The sequence below is a fragment of the Mesocricetus auratus genome, unplaced genomic scaffold, assembly GCF_017639785.1.
Source record: "Mesocricetus auratus isolate SY011 unplaced genomic scaffold, BCM_Maur_2.0 Super-Scaffold_100694, whole genome shotgun sequence".
NCBI classification, from domain to species: domain Eukaryota; kingdom Metazoa; phylum Chordata; class Mammalia; order Rodentia; family Cricetidae; genus Mesocricetus; species Mesocricetus auratus.
Genome location: NW_024429268.1, coordinates 1,110,383 through 1,135,464, shown reverse-complemented (window position 1 = coordinate 1,135,464; position 25,082 = coordinate 1,110,383). Strand labels below are relative to the sequence as shown.

Sequence of the window (25,082 nt, the reverse complement as noted above, 5' to 3'; positions counted from 1 at the left end):
TTAATTTATGTACTTATGATTATATCATGAATCAAATCCTATGTTAACATTTCTGAATATCTACTTAATAGTATTGAATCATAAAGTGTATTGCTGAACATATATATACTCTAAGTCACTTTACATTCTATACAAGAAAACTCAGTCCACTTATCTCTGTAGCCAAGTATGTTAAATCATTCAGACACAGATACAGTAGTAAACAAATGTTAGTTTTCCATTTAATTAAAGAGGTTACAATGTATAGTAGTAAAATAATTTAAAACAAATGCTGTTACATGAGCAAATAGATGTATACACAAATGTGTATATGTATTTAAAATATGTTTACATTTATGTTTAATATATTCATATAAAGGTATGAATATGCCTAAATTTACATATAAAATTTTACATGAAGTAAGGCTGAGTCCTATAATTTTTTTCTTTAAAGTTAACAATTTACATAGTTCTCAGATAAAATGCTTGACAAAAAAAACTGGAGGAAAAGTTTAATTTGGCTTAGTTCAAGTGTAAAGTCCACCATGGCAGTATTGAGGAAGCTATAGACAGTGAATCTCCAGTGAGGAAGCCAAGAACAATGAATGCCAGTTCTCAGCTCACTTTCTCCTCTTGCAAATTCTAGGACTGAGAATATACCCTATGGAATGAGGTCCACACATTTGGAAGGCTCTTTCCACCTTAATTATCCCAATTTAGATGATAATCACTCAGAAACATGCATACTTTTTCTGCATTGATTCTAAATCCCATGAAATTGACAATAAAGACTGACTCTCACAAAATAAGCATCCATAAAACTTAGTGATTAGAAGCTATGCATGGGCCAATCATTCAGGGGACAATTATTGCTTTTTGGAATATATAAGGAGCAATAGTAGCATGCCTTGAATTATAGGTTAGAGCTTCCTCATCTGTTTTGGGTGCCAAAATGTCAGCTTCATGGTAACTGTGACACCTTCTTGATAGCCCATCATTGGCATATAATAACTTCAAGCTTCACCTGACATATAGTAATGTACCTATGTGATAATCATAAACATATTATAATAAACAGTAGAATGAAGGACAAAAGCCCCATTGAATAATAAAGACAATTGAAGAATTTGGAAGCGCTGTGGTATGTAGGGAATAACAGAGGTTCTTCACTCAACATTTGAATCTGCTGGGAAAACAATAAGCTCTCCTGAAGCTCAGTTGTAGTTTCCTACTCCCAGGAAAGGTACCTCAGCTTCTGAGGGAATAGTCCTGGTGCCCCCAGAAGGACATGATCCACAGCAGCATGCCCAGCTGCTGCCATCAGCCCAGGCCACCCAGATAAAGTCTGTGTGCCACTTGGAGGCAGAAATTGCCTGAGGCAGAGTCAGTGTGAACAATCTCATTTTTCAAAATCAATGGTAACCAATTCTGCAAGACTGTTCCAATTCTCACAGCAAATACACTCAGAAACAAGGATTCTCTTTGAAAAGCAAAGGGTTGATCATGAATAATGCTTAGTATTATCTCCATATGCATGAGTTTTGACCCTTAAATAACAGCACAGCAGAGAAAATTTTCTGCTAAAATAGCATTATACACTTCCTGAGGCTTAAAAAGTATTGTAGTTAAAAGTATTGAAATGAGTCCTACCCTGTCTTCAAAGACACATCTTGTGTGAGCACACACATGTGTATGCATGCATGTACACACACATAAACACCCCTTATGCATCCTGTACACATCTTGTACTCATGTACATGTAAACACACACATACACACTATGAACTGGTGAACTTTTAAAAATATTTTTACACATTTTTGCATTTATCTAGTGTGTGGATGGGTAGGTGTACCATGCCGCAGCATATGGGTAAAGGCCAGAATATAATTTATAAGTGATTCTTTCCTTTTTCAAAAGGGGTTATGAAGACCAAATTATGTTTGCAGATATGGTGGCAAGTATCTCTATTATGGAAGCTATCTCCCCATCCACCTGTTGGTTTTGATTAAGGGGGATACTTACTCTGGGTTGAAACCTGTACCCCTAAATTTTATGTGTTGAACCACTGATGCTCAGTATCACAGCATGTGATTCTAATGGCCCTTAAAAGGTGATTGTGGGTGCAGATAGAACTTGAGAAGTCTGGATTTTGCAGAAAGAAATTCTGGAGTCTCTCCATACTGCAGTCTTGGCCACCCTATGACCTCTGGTTGAGAACACCAGTAGAGGCTGGGCCATCCAGATTTGCCAACATCGAAGGATTGGCCCACCTACATTCCCCAGGAGACAAGAGGAAAGGAAGAAACCCCACCTGCACCCACTAAAAGAAGGGTTGTGAGGACAACAATGTAAGAGCACATTCAACAACAGAAAGACCAATATGACACCACCAGAATCTAAGGACTCTATACCAGCAAGAACTGAACATCCCAACACAGATCAGGAAGAAGAGAAAGACCCTAAAAACAAATTTATGAAGATGGAAATGAGAAAATCCCTTAAAGAAATGGAAGAAAAGAAAAGAAAACAATACAGGAAATGGAGGAAAAGACAAACCAAAACATTCAAGAAATAAACAAATCTCTTAAAGAAAGCAAGGAAAGTCAATAAAAAACAACCACACACATGAAGGAAACAATTCAAACAGTTCAAGACTTGAAAGCTCAAATAGATACAATAAAGAAAACACAGAATTAGGGAATGCTGGAAATACAAGAGCTGGGTAAACAATCAGGAACTACAGATGTAAGTATAAACAACAAAATACAAGAGATGGAAGAGAGAATTTCAGGTGTTAAAGACTCACTAGAGAAAATAGAGTCATCCAACAAAGAAAATAGTAAGTCCAACAAATCCCTAACCCAAAATATCCAGGAAATATGGGACACAATAAAAAGGTCAAACCTAAGTAATAGGTATAGAGGAAGGTGAAGAAATACAGCCTGAGGGTACAGAAAAAATATTGAACAAAATCTCAGGAGAAAACTTTCTCAGCCTAAAAAAGGTCATGTCTATCAAATAAAGAAGTTTACAGAACAACACATAGACTGAACCACAAATAAGTACCCTTGCCACATAAGAATCAAAACACTAAACTTACAGAATAAAGAAAAATACTAAGAGAAGCAAAGGAAAAATACCAAGGAACATGTAAACACAGATCGATTACAATTATACCTGACGTCTCCATGAAACTCTGAAAGACAGAAGGTCCTAGATAGATATTCTACTACCACTAAGAGACCACAGATGTCAGTCAAGACTATTATACCCAGCAAAGTTTTCAATCACTATAGATGGAAAAACAAGATATTCCATGATAAAACAATATTTAAACAATACATATCCACTAATCCAGCCCTACAGAAAGTACTGGAAGGAAATTCCAGCACAAGGAAATTCACTATATTCACAAAAACATAGACAATACCGAACACCAAAAGAAAAGAGGGGAGGAATCAAAACACAATACCACCACCAATAACAAATCCAAAACAAACAAGAATTAACAATCACTGGACATTAATTTTCCTCAATATCAATGGTCTTAACTCAACTATAAAAAGATATAGGCTAACAGAATGGATACTAAGACAGAATCCATCCTTCTGCTGCATACAAGAAATACACCTCAATGTCAAAGACAGACATTACCTCAAAGTAAAGGGTTGGAAAAGATTTTCTAACCAAATGGACCAAAAAAAGAAGCTGGTTTAAAAATCCTAATATCTAACAAATTAGACTTCAACCTAAAATCAGTCAATATAAATGAAGAAGGTCATTTCATATTCATCACAGGAAAAGTCCATCAAGATGAAGAAGTCTCAATTCTGAACATATATGCCCCAAATACAAAGGCAACAATATTTGTAAAAGAAACATTACTGAAAATTAAATCACACAGAACACTCCAAACATTTATAGTGGGAGACTTCAATACTCCACTCTCCCTAATAGACAGGACCATCAGACAGAAACTTAACAAAGAAACAAAGGAACTAACAGAAGTCATGGCCCAGTTGGGTTTAACAGACATCTATAGAACATTCCATACAAACACAATAGAATATAACTTCTTCTCAGCACCACATGGAACCTTCATGGTAATCAAGCACATAATCAGGAACATAGCAAATCTCAACAGATAAAAAAATAATAGGAATCAGCCCCTGTATTTTTTCAGACCACCATGCTTTAAAGTTAGAATTCAACAACAACACAAATTGCAGAAACCCTACAAACTCATGGAAATTGAACAATGCAAAATTGTACCATTCCTGGGTCAAGGAAGAAATAAAAATAGAAATTAAAGACTTTCTAGAATTCAATAGAATGAAGACACAAAATACCCAAACTTATGGGATACTTTGAAAGCAATGCTAAAAGGAAAGTTCATAGCACTAAGTACACACATGAAGAAACTGAAGAATTAACAGTAGAGAATTAACAGCAAAACTGAAAACTCTAGAACAAAAAGAAGCAAACTTACCTGGAACGAGTAGATGCCAGGAAATAATCAAATTGAGGGCTGGAATCAAGAAAGTAGAAACAAAGAAAACAATACAAAGAATCAATGTAACAAAGACTTGGTTCTTCAAGAATATCAACCAGGTAGACAAACCTCTATCCAAACTAACCAAAGACAGAGAGAGGGAAAGAGAGAGAGAGAGAGAGAGAGAGCTTAACAAAATAAGAAATGAAAAGGGAGACATGACAAAGGACACTGAGGAAATCCAGAGAATCTTCAGGTCATACTTTGAAAACCTGCACTCCACAAAATTCTAAAATTTAAAGGAAATGGACAATTTTCTCGATAGATATCATTTACCAAAATTAAATCAAGAACATATAAGCAATTAAAATTGACCTATAACCTCTAATGAAATAGATGCAGTCACCAAAAATTCCCCAACCAAAAAGAAGTTCATGGACAGATGGTTTCAGTGCAGAATTCTAACAGAAATTCAAAGAACAGCTAATACCAATACTCCTCAAATTGTTCACCCAATAGAAACAGAAGGTCCATTGCCAAACTCTTTTTACCAGGCTACAATTACCTTGGTACCCAAGTCACACAAAGACACAACTGAGAAAGAGAACTACAGACTAGTATCTTATCTCATGTGCATTGATGCAAAAATACTCAATAAAGTACTGGCAAATGGAATCCAAGAATATGTCAGAAAAATCATCTAATATAATCAAGTAGGCTTCATCCCAGGGATGCAGGATTGGTTGAACATACAAAAAAATCATCAATGTAATCCACCATATAAACAAACTACAAAAGAAAATCCACATGATCATCTCACTAGCTGCTGAAAAAGCCTTTGACAAAATCCAACATCCCTTCCTGATAAAGGTCCTGGAGAGATGAGGGATAACAGGAACATACATAAACATAATAAAGGTATTATACAGCAAACCAACAGCCAACATCAAACTAAATGGAGAGAAACTCAACACCATTCCACTAAAATCAGGAACAAGACAAGGCTGTATACTCTCTCCATATCTCTTCAATATTGTAATTGAATTTCTATCTAGAGCAATAAGACAGCAAAAGGAGATCAAGTGGATACAAATTGGAAAGAAAGAAGTCAGATTTGCAGATGATATGATAATTTATATAAGTGATGGGAAAATTCTACCAGGGAACTTCTACATCTGATAAATACCTTCAGCAAAGTGGTAGGATACAAGATTAACTAAAAAAAAACCAGTTGCCCTATTATATACAGATGATAAATGGGCTGAGAAAGAAATCAGAGAAACATCACCCTTTACAACTGCCACAAACAACATAAAATATCTTGTAGTAACTCTAACCACACTAGTGCAAGACTTGTAACAAGAACTTTGAGTCATTAAAGAAAGAAATTAAAGAAGATACCAGAAAATGGAATGATCTACCATGCTCTTGGATAGGTAGAATCAACATACTAAAAATTACAATCTTGCCAATAGCAATCTATAGATTCAATGCAATCCCCATCAAAATACCAGCACAAATCTTCACAAACTTTGAAAGAAAAACACTCAACATTATATGGAAAAAAACAGGATAGCCAAAACAACCCTGCACAATAAAGGAACCTCCGGAGGCATCACCATCCCTGACTTCAAACTCTTCTATAGAGCTATAGTAATGAAAACACCTTGGCATTGACACAAAAATAGACAGGTAGACCAAGAATCGATTTAAAGACCCCGATATTAACCCCCACATCCATGAACAACTGATTTTTGACAAATAATCTAAAACTATACAATGGAAATAAGAAAACATTTTCAACAAATGGTGCTGGCATACCTGAATACAGATATATAGAGGACTTCAGATAGATCCTCATCTATTCCAATATGCAAAACTTAAGTAAAAAATGGATCAAAGACCTCAACATAAATCTAACCACACTGAAACTCTTAGACAAGAAAGTGAGAGATACCCATAAACAAATTAGTACAGGGGATGACTTCATGAACATAACACCAGTAGCACAAACAATGAGATCAACAATTAATAAATGGGACCTCCTGAAACTGAGAAGCCTCTATAAGGCAAAGGACACAGTCAGCAAGACAAAACATCAGCCCATAGAATGGGAAAAGATCTTCACCAACTGCACATCAGACAGAGGACTTATTTCCAAAATACAAAAAAAAAACCTCAAGAAGCTAGACAACCATAAAACAAATAATTCAATTAAAAAGTAGGAAACAGAACTAAACAGAGAATTCTCTATAGAGGAATCTAAAATGGCCGAAAGACACTTAAGAAAGTGTTCAACATCCTTAGCCACCAGTGAAATGCAAATCAAAACAACTCTGAAATACCATCTTATACCAGCCAGAAAGGCTAAAATCAAAAACACCAATGTCAGTCTGTGCTGGAGAAGATGTGGAGAAAGGGGAACACTCCTCCATTGCTGGTAAGAGAGAAAACTTGTGCAGCCACTTTGGAAATCAGTATGGCCTTTTCTCAGGAAAATGGGTGTCAGTCTACCTCTTGGTCCAGCAATTCTATTCTTGGGCATATACCAAAAGAACACAGAATCTTACTACAAGGACTATGTTCAACTATTTTCATCGCAGCATTTTTTTGTAATAGCCAGAACCTGTAAGCAACCTAGATTCCCCTCAACTGAAGAATGGATAGAGAAAATGTAGTACATTTACAGAATAAACAACAACAATGGAATCTTGCAATTTTCAGGCAAATGGATGGAACCAGAAGAAACCATCCTGAGTGAGGTAACCCAGTCACAGAAATATAAGCATAGTATGTACTCATTCATATATGGATATTAGACATAGAGCAAAGTACTACCAGCCTACAATCCATGGCAACTCAAAAACTAGGAGACAAGGAGGACCCTAAGAGAAAAATACATGGTCCCCAGAAGAAGGGGAAAGGGACAAGAACTCCTGAGCAAATTGGGAGCATGGGAGGGGGTGTGAAAAGGGAATGGGAGAGGAGAACAAGAGGGATCAGGAAGAGGGGAGGAATAGAGGAAAGCAAGAACAAAGATATGTTATTAGAGGGAGCTGGTATAGGTGTAAAGAGAAATCTGGCACTAGGGAAATGTTCAGAGATCCACAAAGATTATCCCAACTAAGAATCTAGGCAATAGTGGAGAGGCCCCCATTTTTTACCCTTCCCCTATAATGGAATTGATGACTACCTTAATTGTCATCCTAGATCCTTCATTCAGTAGCTGGTGGAAGCATAAACAGGCCCCCATAACTAACCACTGAGCCATATGTCTGGAATCCAGTTGTAGAGAGGGAGGAGGGATGAGCAAAGGAGTCAATACCACGCTGGAGGTCTACAAAGCCAGCTGACCTGACCTAGTGAGAGCACAGGGACCCCAGTCGTAAAGCTATGGAACCAACATTAAACTAACAAACTCTCTGAATGTGGGTGTCAGTTTGGAGGCCTGGGCAGTCTATGGGACCTGTTGACGGTGGTACCAGTATTTATCCCTAGTGCACAAATGGACTTCAGGAACCCATTCCCTATGGAAGGATACTATTTCATCCCAGATACACAGAGGAGGGCCTAGGCCCTCTCCCAAACGATGTGACAGACTTTGATGATCCCCCATGGAAGGCCTCACTGTCCTTGTGGAGTGGGTAGGGGTTGGGGTTGGGGGGTGGGAGGGGGCATGGGATAATGGGAGGGAGAGGGGACAGGGAGATTGATATGTAAAATGATTGTTTCTACATAAAAACAATGAAGGGTTGTTATGGTAACTGTGAGGGTGTGAGGAATCCACTATGATACAGGATGCCCTTATAGAAGAGGGAACCGCAACCACGTGCAGAGGAGAATGGTTTTATGAGGATACAGAACATGGCCATCTGTGAGCCAAAGAAAGAGTTCCCAAGGAAGGCCAGTCCTACTGACGTCTTTGTATTAGACTTCCAGGCTCAAGAATTATAAGAAAATCAATGTTTGCTGCTTAACCTACCTGTTGTTCAATCCACTACTGCATTAGGTGTAAGCGTCTAACATTGCATCTTTCACCTTATGAGTGTACTGTCAATGTACTGTCTTCAAAATCAATTGTCCTTCTTTTAAACATGTGGCTTTAGTGCCCCTTGTCTGAAACCCTACATAGAAGAGCAGCTGCCCTGAAGGGTTAAGATAACTAATAACATTTGCTATTATGTTACCTTTCCACACACACAGAAGAGAAGCTCTTAATATGCTATCAGCTACTGGCCAGATCACTTCATAGTATCTGACATCATGTTGCTCAAAAACGTCATGAATTAGTTGTTGCCAGTCATACGATGTCACTGAAAAAGCAAAAGGGAGGTTCTGGTGATTTACAGCATGCTGGTCCTGTTCCCCAGGAAACTCAAGGGAATTTTCTCCAATCCACCCTCTCTCTCTCTCTGACACTGCAGTGACAACCTCCGAGTCATTGTATTCCATGGGAATTTCGTAGATCTCCAATATGGTCATTTGTTGTCAAACAAACCGAGTGGTGGTACCTTTGCTAGTGGCAATGCTCAAAGTGCTGTAGATACCTCCCAGAGTTCAGGAGTCTAGATGTTACCAGTTTTCTTCTTCTGAGGCTTCTCTTCCCATCTTAGTGATTGCTGTCTTCCCCAGGGTCATCAAATGGTCTTCTTCCTGTAAGGACAGCAGGTCATGTTGAATAAGAGCGGTTTGCCCTAGTGACTTTATGTTAACTTAACGACCTGCATCTAGGCTTTATATCTGAGCATAGTCATAACCTATGTGGGAATGCAATACATGCATTTGATGAGGGGGAAGCACAGTGCTGTCAGGGTATTTTAATGACTGAGGTGGTGGCACAGAGATGGTAGATAGCTATTCCTTCCTATTTGCAAATGGTGCCAAAGCAAATAGAGCTTTCAGGGATACATAATTTTCAAATTAACAAGTTACTCAGCAGTTCATAGATTAAAAAATGATTCTTAGGGTCTACCAAATTTGTTGTTGATTTTATTTCATATTATGAATGTTTCTGTTTTCATTATTATAATTATAAATGCATGTTTATCTTTAGGGATAAATACTGATCCACTAGGTTCATTAATGTAAACATGACTCAGACGAAGAGAAGAGACTTTACCTCTACCCCAGTCGACCCCCTTACAATACTTTCTGGCACTTTCTATCCCTAACGTAACCACTGTCCTCATTTCTGAAACTACAGAAACAGTTTCCCAGTTTTGAATTTTGCGTAAGTGTACAGCATCTGCTCTTCTGCAGAGAGTGTAATATGTACTCTCTTATGCCGAGTTTATGCTGCTCACTATTAAACTTGACAAGGTAATCTAGGGTGAAGACAGCACAGCTTATTCTTATTGTGCACTTCAGTGTACTCTAGTTTGTCTTCTGTTTCACAACAGAATAGCATTTGTGTTGCTTTAAGCTTGAAGGTTTTCCAGACAGGGCTGTAGTAAATATTTTCACGAATATCCTACACACCTTTTTTTCAAGACTATATATGTATGCATGTGTATATGTTTATATACATACATTACACAAATTTATATCACTGATAGCAGAATAGGAGAGTTCCATTATAATGGTTACTTGTCAACACTTTAGCGTTTCTATATCATTGAAGGTACAGTGTCATTAGTTGTTTTCTAGAATATCGCTTGTCAAAACAGCTAATTTAAGTAACTACAGGAAAGTAAAGTAGAAACCTCAAGCCAAAGGGAGAAACCAAGTTTAGTAAACAAATACAATGGTTTTGTTCTTCCATTTTTTATTACTGTTTACTAGTTTGATTTTGTTCCATTTCCCACATGTATATAATACACTTTGATGGCCATCAATCATCTACGACTATATCCTGCCTTCCACTGTCCAGTGTCCCCCCTCCTCTACCTCCAACTTCTCTTTCTACCCTCATATATTATCTCTATCATTTTTCTTTAATTATTATTGTTACTGATACACATGCATACAAGTGTATAAATACATCTTGCTAAATCCGTTTAGTATTGCTTGTATCTGTATGTTTTCTTGTCGGGGGGGAGACTACTTGAGATTGGGCAACCAACAAGGAGGCTAATATCCCAGGAAAATTGATTTTTCCCTCTCTCAGCAGCCATTAATTGGCTGTCGCTCTTCATCTAGGGATAGGTGCCGTGTAAGATTTTGTTAATCTATGTTGGCATGCCAGCTGGTATTTCCTTGTCCAGGCCTTGTCTCAGCAGCCATATTGTTGATACATTTCATGGATGCAACCCTCCTCTCTTATATAAACAACAGATACTAAAAATTGTTGAAATTTATCTCCTGGGGATAATTGCTACCATTGTCTGGTATGACTATCCTGGAACTTTCTTTGTGATCTCTTCTTCGTAAAGTAATGATTTCATCATCCTTTTGCTACTCAGTTTAAGAAAATGCACTGGAAAATGTTCAATATAAATAAAAATGTCTCTCTGCCATTAATGTTATTATCTCAATATTTCTTCATAAACCTTTATTATGTTAAGATTAGCAGCCTAAAGCCATACCTTTTCTTGGGTGCTTAATTTTCTTCGGATTGAGTTTTCAACTAAAATTGTTGTGCCACAGACCTTGCACTAAGGTTCTTGGGGAACATCATTAAACATATATCCCCACTCATCCAACAATCCTGCCACCAACTTATTACATCTTGATTCCTGGTGTGTGAAAATTCTTCTCAGGCCACCGTCCTGTGAGCGCACAGTGGACTTTTTCCCTCTCAGTCGGTGACTCTAGTTCACTTCCCAGCCTGCTGTCCTGGAAGGTAATTCTGGATACCTGGAAAAGCCTCAGATGCTCATCCATGTGTATTCCCACCTGAAGTCTATTCCCATCAGGAAATGGTGCACGCTCCAACCCCTGTTCTTGTTTGCATCTGTATTGCCTACTCTTAGGGCCTAGCTGCTGTCCATATAGAGATAATTGTTATACCTGCCAGGTTAGGACCTCCCAAGATTTCCTGACTATTATAAAGTAAGCACTGTTCCCCCCAAAAAACACAAGTACAAGGAAAGACTTCTCTTACCATGTACCCTGTCTTCATGAAGGATCAGAAAGAGCAGTACTTACATGATTCTGCTTCTGCTGTGTTCTCTCCACAATGTGGATGTCTCTGTGTTCCCACTTCCCTGGTCATTTTAAAGATTTATCATATCATATCATATCCCTCCTTCTCCATTTTGGAACTTCTGTTATTAAAAGCTTCTGATTAAGGGTGTTATGCTGTAAATTGCATAGTCATCTTTAAAATGCACAGGGAAATATATCATCTACTTTATGATGAAAATATCTGAGGCAATTTGTACAATCTTGTGTTTTCTAAGGCGCTTTGGTTTTCTTTGTTTTGTTTTGTCTTAATGCCTGAGGTTTAGGGTCCATGTTTCCCACACCACTCCTGAATCCTGAATAGATGACAGTGGCAATAGAGAGGAGCCAAAGCTGTTACCCTAACACACCAGTGTGGGGACGTCCTGTGTGGGGACGTCCTGTGGAGATGTCCTGTGTGGGGATGACCTGTATGGTGATGTCCTGTGTGGTTCTCTGTGCATCAACTGACATGTTGAGCCAGAGTACATGGATCAGAAGCTCATGACAACAAGGGTTGGTCCAAGCTGCCCTGACCTCTACAAACACACACAGGTCATAGAACAGCTAGTGAGAAAACATGCCATCCAGCTACAAAGAGCTCCATTTTCTACACTAGATGTAGAGAAAAGTTGGCATCCAGTGATGCTCATGTGAGAGAGAGTGATGTTGTTTGCTTATAGTGACTAGGATGGCCTCCTTTAGACCTTCTTACACACATCTCACGTTTCATGAAAGCAGAGTCCACTGTAAGATGCCTCCCAAATAGTTTAAAAAACCAAAATTATTGCATGCAGAACACTAGTCTTTATCACATGAAATTGTTCCCAAATCTAAAGATTTCTAGTGGAGTCCCAGATCCACAAACCTCAAGGTTTACACTCTTCACCCATTAATTGGCTACTTTGGCTGGATGGAGATCTGAAGGGAATGACAGTGAAAATTAAGTGAAGCCCTCTGAATAAGTGATTGTGTGTGTGTGTGTGTGTGTGTGTGTGTGTGTTGTGTGTGTGTGTGTGTACGGGAGAATGAGCTATAGATGCTTGTATGACCTCCTCTTCAAACTTAAGCTCATTAACCATCATACATTTGTTTTTAAAGATGTTATCTAAATTAAGCTATGCAAAATAGGGAAGTTCCCTGGGATGTTAAGCCTACTCTATGTAGAAGATTTATTGTAAAATTACATCAGTTCTGGACATTCTGATATCTAAAAACACAAAGCACTTAAAATACCAGAATAAAGTCATTGAAGGGAATATGTGGTATTATAATGGATTATATCTTGGACAAAGTGCTACAAGTTTATCTAACTGTGATTCTGATATCTAGATATCAATTATGAAAGCAATGACCAAAATGACTAAAGCAATGACTAAAATGATCTATTTACTCAAATATAAACAATGCAATACACTCTGTTGCACGTTGTAAATCTGTTTTTTTAACCAGGACAGCCAAAGAAAGAGTATAGTCATAGAAAATGCCATTTATAACCTACATTCACAGGCTTTTTGCACAAGCTCTTCCTTAGAATTTCTAGACTTTCAATTCCAATTAGCAGAATTCAGAAACTTTTGTTGATGAAAATTAAAACTAAATTTCCAGAAATCACTTGGGAGGTAATGAAATCATAAATGATTTTACAAAATGATGACTCAGGAAGCTTCCTCTTTGTTTCTATAGATAGTTCCCTGTTGGATTAGAGGGACCAGGCCTGTTACATCTCTAGATAGTCTTCAGACTTCAAAACATTCTCCTCTTGCTCTGAGGAAGTTCTGCCAATCAGCTTTTGTAAATTCACAGTAGACACAAGGTCATCCTTATTTGCAGTGATATTTTTCATTTATTTGATCTTTCATAACATCTCTTCCTCCATTTCAAAAAAATTTCAAAGCTTTTATTTGGTTGTAGCTAGATACGAGGTTAGTGAAAGCCAAGTTTGATCCTGAATTCACAAAAATCAAAAGCATCCTCATTCCAGCCACAGGTTCTTTGGGTGGCCTTATGAAAATGGACAGCAGGCATCAGTGGAGACAGCATTTTTCCTGTGTGTGTATGTGTGTATCTGAGTGCATGCATGCGTGCGTGCATGTGTGTGTGTGTATGTGTGTATGTGTGTGTGTGTGTGTTATTCTGGTGTTGATATGTGTGCTCTCCATGCAGGCATGTGTCAATTCCAGAAGTTTATGTGAGGATGCTTTCCATGACACATACATCTACACATTATTTATTGCTTGTTTATCTACTTATGACAGGGTCATGCACTACAGCTGAAGTCCACTGTGTTAGCGTAAATAGCTGGCCATTGAACCCCAAGAATCTGCCTGTCTCCTCTCCCCCTGACCTCACATTGGAGTTATAGATGTGATGCCATGCATGGCTTTTTAGTTGTGCATTAGAGAATCAAGCTGGTGCCCCTGCACAGCAGGCACATCATTCAGTGAACCATCTCCCCAGTAGTCATTTTTTATAATAAGGAAACATAAAAAGATGGTTCCTTCACCAGACTATTTGAGTCACATTTGCCAGAACACACATGAAGCAGCCAAGCCAAGTGTTTCCAATTCTTTGCATTCTGTGTAGTCTGTATGAGGGAAAGTGTACTTGGTTATGATCTCAACTATTGCAGTTCCTACGACCACTTGTCTTTTCCAAAAGAAGAAAGTCAAGTTGTGATAATGTGTGACTGTCATTCAGTCTGAGTGGTGTACTTGGACATACATCAGCTTATTTAATCCATGCAATATTTTTTCAGCCAAGTAAAATAATGAGGCTAAGAGGGATGACATAATTATCCATGGAGCAGGCAAGACAGCAATTTGGTTTAAGCGGGAGCGAATCTCAAGCTCATCTTCTTTCCACCATGGCATGCTGCCCCCTAACTATTTGAGACAAGAGTGATCTCATTATCCTGCTACCCCATTGAGAAAGCACTGTCTGCATATCCTCCTCCCTTCAACTAACTGCTTTACCTACCTCAAGTTGAACCTAAATTAAATGGTGCTGATGGCTGCAACCCAAGGTTGGCACTAACCATCCTTAAGAAAACTCAGGGGTCCTGTTCTGGTAAGATAAAGGACAAAGGATCCTTATAGTGCTCTGTAAATGAAGGAAAAGAATTTTCAACCCATGCTCAGTGATAATCATAAGTCACTTGAGGCTTTGAAGTATTTCAAGCTTTATGAGTTTAAATAATAAAACAGGTAACAAAATAATCTGCATACAACTACTGTAAATGCATTTCTTTAGTCTGCAGTGTCTGCTTGATATGAGTATACACTGCATAATATATCTGGGCACAGTGGAACCCTCATAATCCCAGCCCTTGAGAAGTGAGACAAGGCAGGGCAGAAGTTCAAGGTCATCCCAGACTACATAGTGAGACCCTGTCTAAAAACCAATGTAAAACAAAATGCAAACTGTACATTTTAAGTGTAAAAATTGTTTTTGTTTTAATATTCAGAAGGAAACTTCACACTGTGGGACAGCCATGGAGAGAGAAACTATCACATCAAGGTAGCTGAGACATTCATGGAGGCTTCCCAAATGGACAGGTTTACAGAAGGACAGAAGGACAGATTTGGGTGGGAATTGAGTGGGAAGATGTAACTTCAGTGATATATATATATATATGTATATATATATATAGTGGAAAGCATAACCAGCAACATATGAATGCTAAATAAAAGACTTTACAGTTTCATCTCTCCTTGGAGGGCATTTTTTTAAAAGTTGTTTTGTTTGGGAGAAAACGATTTACAAACCACTTCATTTTGCAAACAGCTATTGCTATAGTTTCTGCCTCTAAAAATGTTTAAAGCTGCAGGCGATGAAAAGATGGGGTAATAGTGTTCTTCCTTATAATGGCACCTCCTATTCCATTGTTAAAAAATGTATCAGAGCATTATAACAATGTGATATTATTTGTGGAGTTATTCTTACAGATATCATCTCAATATGCCTTGCTGAGTTTTGGATATTAGAAGCAGTAATCTTTGAGGTAACCTATTTTGCATAGTTTTTTTAATGCAGTAAAGTTCATGTAATTATCTCCATTCAGATAAAATCAAAGAAATGTACAGTGATAGATGGAACTCGTCCATAATATCCATTCCGCAAAACCCACAGTATAAACTATGAGCTGCCACTATGTTTTCCCCAAGTAAAGTCAGGTTAGGGTTTTTAGTTGTTTATTTGTTTTGTTTTGTTTGTTAAAGTTGTTATTCTCTGGTTGGTTGGTTGGTAATGCAAAGCCCATGTGCCTTTGAATTGTTTTTTTTTTTTTTAGAATTTTCTTATTTCAGAGTTATTATTAGGAATATGCTGTTTATTCCTAAAAGTTATTATCGTAGATCTTTAACATGGACACATGTATTAAATTTTCTATGATTACCACAGTAACACCACAAGCTGGGTTCCTTGGAACAAAAGAAATGTATCCTGTCACAATTGGGTAAGTCAGAGATTCATTATCAGGTGGCTGGCAGTGGCAAGCTGCCTCAAAGGCTTGTAAACTTACTTACTTGATCCTCCAGCCTCCAAAGACTATAAGCCTTCCTTGAATTTTAACTTTGTCCCATCATTAAAGGAGTCCATCATCACAAAGTCTGCCCTGATTCAAGGTAGCTCTCAAATTTTTCTTATGTGCTTTATTTTAGAGGCAGTAGTAATTTCCTTTAGGTATTTGGGGCCCTAAACTAAATCCAGGATAGTTTTGTTTGGAGATCTTTGTGTACTTATAAAGACTTGATTTGCAAATGAGAAAATCTTCACAGATACATTGGCATGTTCATCGGAGTTGCAATGAAAACCACAGAATAGCTACATTCTATCCCCTCCAGGGTCCACTGGAAAGCCCTGCTCCAGATTCCAAGGCCTGAAAGCCAAAACGCTGATGCCTGAGAACAGAGGCAAATCTCTCTTCCTCTTCTCTCTCTTATTTACTCAGTTTCTTATGGGACAGTTTATGTCCCTGGATTGATAGGAGTTATCTTCACTCCACGTATGGCTTATAATACTAATATCTCAAGAAACACTTCACAGAAACACTCTAAAACAAAATGTTAGGAGCTATGGGGATGCCTGTTAGCACAGCCAGGTTGACACATACAATGGCTATTGGCACAGGGCTTAGAATGCAGACAGTGTTTTTGTAAGAACAGCAGTCAAAACATCACATGACTTTCAAATAGACTTGTAGTTGACAAAACAGGCAAGAAGTATGGTCCCACATCTCTCATTCAGCCTCAAAGCCTCATTGGAGCCTTGGCCCTTCCAAGTATCGGTTTCAGCCTGCATACAAAAATGATTTTTAGACAATCATCATTCTCACCTGTGTGAGATAATGGCTAGTATGGATCCTGAGACACGTGTAAAGCAGCTAATCCTCTACCTTGCTAACGGATGCTTTGATACTAGTTTTTCCTAGTTGTATCTCCTGTGTCTTCTGTTTCCACATAATTCTTCCATTCATGAAGAAAGTACAAAGAGAGAATTACAAGCATTACATCTGTACTGAAAGGCAGAAACATGGTGACTAATCTTGTTCTAAGTGCAGAGTGTGCCCTCATGGCGTTGGGAGGATTAGATGGGAGAATGTAAAGTATTTAGCATTAGGTGTTTAGTATTGGTTATTATTAGGAATTCTCTCAAACCTGCTAGATTTACAAAGACATTTTTTAATACATGCTCCACCCCATGCTTTAGATTCTATAATACCAGTGGCAAATATGCAGTAACATTTTGTTTCTTTCCAAATAATATATAGGCACAAAATATATTAAAACGATTATATTTATGTATTATACATTCATTGTATTAATGCTATGTAGTCTAAACATTATAACTCTAGATAATCTATAAATGCATATTATATTTTACATGTTATCTTAATGATATATGAAAATAATGTACATACAAAGGTATACATAAAAATTGACAACAGATCACAGTCCTAATCTTATCCACCAGCTTGTGGGTCTTCTCTAACTTGCTCTGTCTGAACCTGAACCTTTTTCAGGATGATCCATGAGCCCTTAAGTTCATCTCAACCAAGCTCTGGTCCTCCACAAAAAAGTAGATAGGACATTTGGGAAGAGGAAGGGAGTCACTGGGACCAAGACAGGGTAGAGATGGAAGGAGGAAACCTACCCTAGTGAAACTCATTATTCTCTGTGACTAATATATGCTAATAAGAACATGGTAGTGGGGAGTCTGTATATCTTGACTTGCAGGAGACTTGTATTTCCCCAGTATTGGGCCGTTGTCTTACTTTACTTTATTTTTTATTAATTTCTCTCTCCACCTAGGTCCTCTCCACCTCCCTATTCACCAAACTTTTGTTCTTTTTCTCCCTTCCTTTCAAATAAAAAGGAAACTCACATCAAAACAAGTAAAATACCAAAATAACAAACAAAATAAGCTAAAACAAAATAGTCAAAAATGGAGTAAAAAAAAAAACAGAATCCATTTTGCACTGTCCAATTACTGGTAGGTGTGCGGCCTGTCCTGGAGAGCAGTTGCTGTACACATTGAGAGTCCATTGGAAAAAAAAACTAACTTTCCCTTTTGCAGCAAGAATCAATTACAGCCAGCTCCAAGGTTAGGGGTGGAATTCCCTTCCCACTTCCTGCTCTCAATGCAAGGACTCCATCTGGCTTGACCCTGTGCAGATCTTATGCTTATTGCCACAGTTCACTTGCTCACCGGTCCTGTTGTTTCTGGAAGACTCTTCTTGGAGTCACCCATTACCTCGGGCACTTAGCTGCTTTCCTCCTCCCATAAAGTGCTCCAAAGTCCCCTCTACTGCAGGAAGAATATTCTCTGATGAGGATCCAGTGAAGCACTGGTCTATGAATGTAGATAGCAGTGCGTCGTTAGGAGCCCTTTTATTTCTAAGTTCCTTTAGCAAAATATCAGTAGTGGGTTTTCCCCTAAGGATCATGACCCACCGTGGCTACGTTAGCAATATCAAATGTTGGGTTCTATCTAATTGGCTTTGTTTTCAAAATGCTAGATAACTGGTTGTGTGATTAGTTAATTTTACGAAACATAGTTTTAACTCTTGTTACCCAGAATAGTTAAGAACTTACGGTATAGCCTAGACTGGTCAGAAACTGCCAATGAACTTCCCTCCTGAACCTTCAGAGCACAAAAGGGATAATAAGCACGTGCCACCATAGACATGTTAGTTGATTTTTAAAATGCTTAGTGGGTGAGTGGGTGGATCTTCTCTAGAAAATGTTCTTGGACTGATCTGAATATTAATCATGTTAGGATTATTCCAAGAACTGGATTTTCATCTTCCTTGATGTTTGTTCTCTATGTTTTAGCTTCTTCTGTGCTGAATTTCTATGTCTATTCGTTGCTGTATGAACACTATATCTTTCAGTATAGTTTTAAAGGTCTGTTAATAATGTCTTCTGCAGCCAAAGGATGAAGATTTCTGATTGGAGATAATAGTTCTTCCTTTTTCCTTTAGGGCAGGACCTTAACCTGGCAAGCTGGGAGCAAGAAAATCATCTGCCTGCAGGCACTTTGGTTAAAATTATCCCCCTTCAGCTCTCATATCCATATTACAATTTGCATTTTAATTTTAAAGTCTTCAGAACCATGAAAGCATATTTAGGTAAATGTGCTAATTAGATCTTTGTAAACAACCATATGTTATTTTGGTTTATGAAATTTAAAGAGCAATTAAAAACACATATATTTTACTACTTGGAGGTGAGGATGGGGATATAGATTGAATCTTCAAGCCCAAAGTGGATCTGAGGAAAGAGCTGAATTACAGATGTGCTTAAATGATCTTATGGGAGAAATTAAGGAAGTTTGAAAGTTTCTTTCAGAAAGACTTAAGTTCAGCATTGTTACATGTGGAGCCTTGCCATAGTAAATCAAAGTGTTGGAAATAGCGTTCGAGCTGGTACACTTACCTTAGAGGGCTTTCCAAAAGAAGTCAGCATTGTGCCTGTCTTTAACGAGAGCATGTCATTTCTTCTCTAGTGACACCCATTTTTTTATCAGTTTTACCGTGAAGAGCAGAGTGATGCATGAGTGTGGTAAGTGGAGGTGACATCTCACAGTGTGATCTATTATCTGAAAGATTTAGGGAGAACGGCCTCTCTAAAACATAATTAAGGAAACAAATGTTTTCAGAAATATAATAAAGATCTGCTATGGCTTTGGTTCCAGGAACATCCGTTCCCATAATATCGTACATGAAAGAAATGTTCTGCCAGCATTTGAATAGCATTTGTAGTTTGTTTGTTCCCCCCTGGATTTGCTTTCTCCACGGAGAACCTCAGAAAGAGACAAGCTATAAACAGAGAACAAGAAGTAAAAAAATAAGTGTCGAAAATTTACTTAGCGATTCCTTCCTACAAATCTATAACTGAGAAGTAAAATGAAGAAGTAGATTAAAACTGAACTCAGAAAAAAAGCAGATAATATTTTCTAAATTCACAGCCATATCGAAAATGTGAATTGATTTTCTTGCCTATAAAAGTAGAGACTGCTCAGTCAGTAAAGTGTCACCATGAAAACATGAGGGCCTGAGTTTGCTCGCTAGCACCCGCCTAAAACACCACATATGTTGGCACATGTTTGCAATCCTAGTGCATGAGAAGAAGAGACAGGCAGGCCACATCCAGCACAGACTAACATCAAGACCCAGATCTCAGTGGGAGTTGCTATGTCAAAAAGCAGTGTGGTCACTCCTGAAGCAGCACCTGAATTTTGCCTTTGGCTTCCACATGCGCTAGCATACACGTGTGGTACACATACACACACACACACACACACACACACACACACACACACAATCTACACCCTTAGTCTCTTGACTGTGTTTGGGGCTCTGAAACATTGGTGGTCTAACAAACCAAGAGAAGAATCATTCGAGTCTGTGTCCTGGTTTCCTTTATCTTGCTGTGATAGCATATGCAAACAGATAGTAACCTGAGTAAGAAGAGGTTTATATTAGCCCATAACTCCATGTTTCAGTCTATTATAGGGGAGAAGTCAAGGCACCACCAGGAACTGAAATAGCTGGTGACATCACATCCACCATCAAGAGCAGGAAAATATGGCAATGCACAAATGTTTACTGCATTTAGTAGTAAATCTATTTAGTATTGTCCAGGATGGAAACCCAGAAATGGTGTCACCCGATATTAGGCTGGGACTTCCCGTACCAATCCACATAGTCAAGGTATTCCCATACAGACATGACCACAGGTTAACACTATCTAGGAAAGTCCTCTTGAGATTCCCTCCTTTAGACTAATTCTAGATCCAAGCTGACAATTAAGTAACCATTGAGACCTCATTTGGACTCTTTCTAAGGGCTGAAGACGTCCCTTGCTTCGGCAGATACCCTCCTGCCTTACTTTGACCTGTATTTTTCTTTAAATTTGCATTGTCTTATTTTAGAAGTTTTCAGTGGCAAGCAAGAATCATAATTCTGTAGATACAGAACTTATTAACATCATCCCAAAATCTAACATAAAAATCACCAAAAAAGAACCACAGTTAAATCAACCAAGATCAAAGTACAAAGATGTGATTTTAGCTGTGCTGACTCAAGGTTCTCAGCTCTGAGAATCCTGATTGCTTTTAAAGCTTCTACTCATTACAGACCCTGGATTTTATCCTTTCCCTCTTCCCGAAGCTGTGAACTGTAACCCGTGTCTTTCCTGAAAGCCCCATTTCAGATGATTTTAATTATTAGCACCCAAATAGTAAAGGCAATATGGGCGCTGCAGGAGGAGTACTGCAAAGAGGAGTATGCCAACTTCACAGGACCATAAGCTGCATTTTCACGTGGTAATAGAGCATGTGAATTTTGGAGAGGAAACTTTCCATCAAGTCTCATCTGGAGTCCTATATAGTCCAATTTTATATGTTCATTTTATAACTGTCATGCATCTGGAAGGACAGGGTGATCATAACAAGGTTATCTTCTCTTCTTGTCATGGTGGCGCTTTTAGTCAGGTACACCAACATACCTAAGGATCGACATTTCATATGAGACCAGGCTCTGGAATTTGGTTCAGTTGATAAAGTTCTGGTCTAGCACGCATGAAACCCCGGGTTTGGTCCCTAGCACTTGAAAACCGATGCATGGTAATCTACACAATCGTTATAGTACTCAGGAGGTAGAAAAGGCTCAAGGGATGACTCAGAAATTAAAGAGCATGCTCTTTCCTTCACAGAAGTGAAGTTTGTTTCTGAGAGACCATATTGGATGGGTCACAACCAAGTGCAACTCCAGCCCTAGGGGATCTGGCATCTTTTCTGGCCTTGGTGGACATCCTCACACATGTGACAGATATACCCACACTTAAATAAATAAATAAATAAATAAATAAATAAATAAAATGTTTTTTAATAAAGGATGAGGTCAACCATTTTTTTCTTTGACCTTTTGCCTTCTGCCATCCAGTGATTCACCAAGTAGGTTCTGGCCAGACACGGCCTCTTAACCTTTGCCTTTGCAGTTTCCACAACTGTGAGACATTGAATCGTCCATTGTAATTAGCCAGTCTCAAGAAAGCTGGCTCAGAACTAACACAATGCTTAAGCTGTGGCTGTAGCTGTCATTTTGCAGAATAAACCTACTCAAAAGGCTAGAGTGTGGGTTACATCCAAATTATCATCATGTATGTTTCATTTGTGGCATGTATACAAAGACAATGTGAGGGTGACAATATTGGAATATTATGTCATTTGGAATTGCTTGAAACGTAACCTTCTGAGCCTCACAAAAATTGATTTCAAGATTTCATGCTTATGACGCACATCTCTTAAATGCCAAGTTTGTGTGTAAGATAAGAAACTAAAGATCCCGTGTTAAACTTTCACCATTTGAATAGAAATGGTTTAGAACTGGAAGCTTGCTGTGAACATTGAGAAAGGACTAATTCGTGTGAAATATTTCTACATCTCTAAATGGTTTGGAATTTCCTGATGTGATCAAGTATCTCTCTCTCTCTCTCTCTCTCTCTCTCTCTCCTTGTATCTGTGTGTGTGCTACTGTCTCTCTCTTTCTCTCACCCTTTCTCTCAGTACCTAAGTGGACATTCTTTAAAGAAAATGCAATTAATTTCAAGGGACTGCATTCGTGCTTTGGGTTATAAAGGATCAAATATGATCCTTAGATACCTAAATGGTGGGAACCTTCTGAAATGCATGCCCCATGCCAGGTGAGGCTGGACTCAGGAGAACTTGCACTTTCTTTCCCATTTAGAGCTCTCTAGGGGCTGTGTCCCTGCCTGTTTGTTGGCCTTCTGTGTAAAACTCCTGGCTCCTAATGGGTAGATGTGACTTAATAAAAGTTCAATGAGTTGATGTCATTTACTTCACAAATGTTATCTGATAATGTGGAAAATGCCATCTACTCAACAGAGAATTGTTCTTGACACTGGTTTCATAAATAATAGATTTTGGATGAAGTCAAGATATTAGATAGACCCTATGAAAAGGGAAAATAGAATGAATTGTTAGAAAGAAATGAAAATATTTAAAAAAATTATTGAAAGCAAAGATCATTAAATGATATAACATTTTAATATAATGTAAGTGGACATAGGTATGGACAAAGTCCTATAATTGGAAAGGGGAGATGGGATATTCTATTTTCTAGCTGTTGCTTCAGCACATAAACTGCTAAAAATGTATATCAAAGCAATGCAATAAAGGATTACAGTGATGGATTTTATGAGATTAAGCTGCAGTTAATTTCCTTATGCATTTAAGATTAATAAACCACTAATTAGAATATGCAAATAAGGGCTTCTGAAGCCCCCAAAAATTCTCTTAGCACCTTACCAATGAATCTAAATCAGTAACTATTTTGTTATATAATTGTGGAATAACAGATTGATGGGCCAATCTAATTATGTGAAATTTACATGTGCATGGTGCTTTATAATAGAGGACATGAACTAATATTAAGGGAGGGGGAAGTATTTGCAACATCCATTGCATTCATTACTTGTAATTTTTTACTAAGTTTGAAATTTTTTGTGCCATGGGTACCATGAGGCAGCCTGAACACCCTTCTTGTGCACCTGACACATCACTGTATAGGAGAAGGAATCACTGAGCAACTACAGCAATAGTGGAACACTCACATTGCTCCTCACACACGGTACACCCAACACATGTTTCCAGGTTGCTGCTGATACTCCAGAGACTATGATAACACCCCATTGTCTCATTATACCAAGTGCAGAGGTAGTCTTATTTCTAACACCTTTATCTCTGTAGTCTATACATAGAGATATCTGTTTTACAGCAAACACAATTTGAAAGCACATTGGAATCATTCTTGTGGCTAATTTAAGATTTTTATTTTAGATTTTAAAAAATAGATCAAGCATCTTCATGAGGCTGAAACAAAACTCAACTTTGAAACTATCATTCCAGGAGTGGGGAAGGTCTCACAGTCTTTTACCCCCAACTATGGAGCTACTGACAGTCAATGGTTTCTGGGAATAGGGTAGTAAAATTTCTTTAAGGGCATGTCCCTGGGTAAGATGACCATACTCCAGTGGATACCCACATACAGATCTATGAGTTTATGGGCAGCACAAATTGGACTTAATGAATTAATATAAAACAAAACATGAAGTTGGAAAAGGGTAGGGAGGTGACAATTGGATATGGAAAGAGTTCGAGCAAGAGTGGATTTGTGGAAAATGAAAATGACAAAAATATATGAGAGTCTCAAAGAATAGATGTGTTTATTGTATACTAAAGAAAACGTTTTTGATTAGATTATTTTCCTTCCCACAAATCTCTCCTATCTTATTATCAAAATGTATTATATGAAAAGTATTTAAAATAAAAAATGAAATAAAACCTAAGAAGGTGTGGAGAATGGAAATCCCAAATAAATAAGCAAAACAAAAAAGCCTATCACATTTAGAAAACTTTCCAATGGTTTACACACACATACATACATTGAGACTGGGAGAACTCTAATGACATACTATTGTACAGCCACAGCATCTTTATCAAAATCCACAGTTGAGTAAGAGTTGGAGTCATACTCAAAAATTATTTTAAAAGCATGTTTGGCATTCTCTTTCAGTTGACATTTAACATTTACTGGCATGTCTGAATAACATCAATTACCTTCAGATAATTCACTTTTATTCTGTGTATTTGTCCTATTTCCCCATGAAGGACAAATGTGATTAATTTAATCTCTATTCAAACAGGTGAAAATATGAAGCTTTGAGACACTCAGACTGTGATTTTTAATCAATAGTGGGATAAGGGACAATATAAGTTTATAAAACAGTCCTGGGCTTTTGCATGAGGTTTTCATCTATACATGTTTTGTAAAGAAAGAAATGCCAAAAACAAAGAGTGGCCATACAGGCATTTCTATCTACCTTAGATGCCCTTCCTCTACAATGAGATTGATGATTTTGCCTTAAATACCATCACAGAGCCTCCATCCAGTAGCTGATGGAAGCAGAAGCAGACACCCACATC

The 25,082-nt window shown here is 37.9% G+C and overlaps 1 protein-coding gene across 1 annotated transcript in view; it reads left to right on the top strand.

Moving 5' to 3' along the window:
- Cntnap2 (contactin associated protein 2) overlaps positions 1-25,082 on the top strand; it is a 2,029,549-nt gene that overhangs the window by 1,308,699 nt on the left and 695,768 nt on the right. The gene's annotated exons all lie outside the window — the stretch shown is intronic.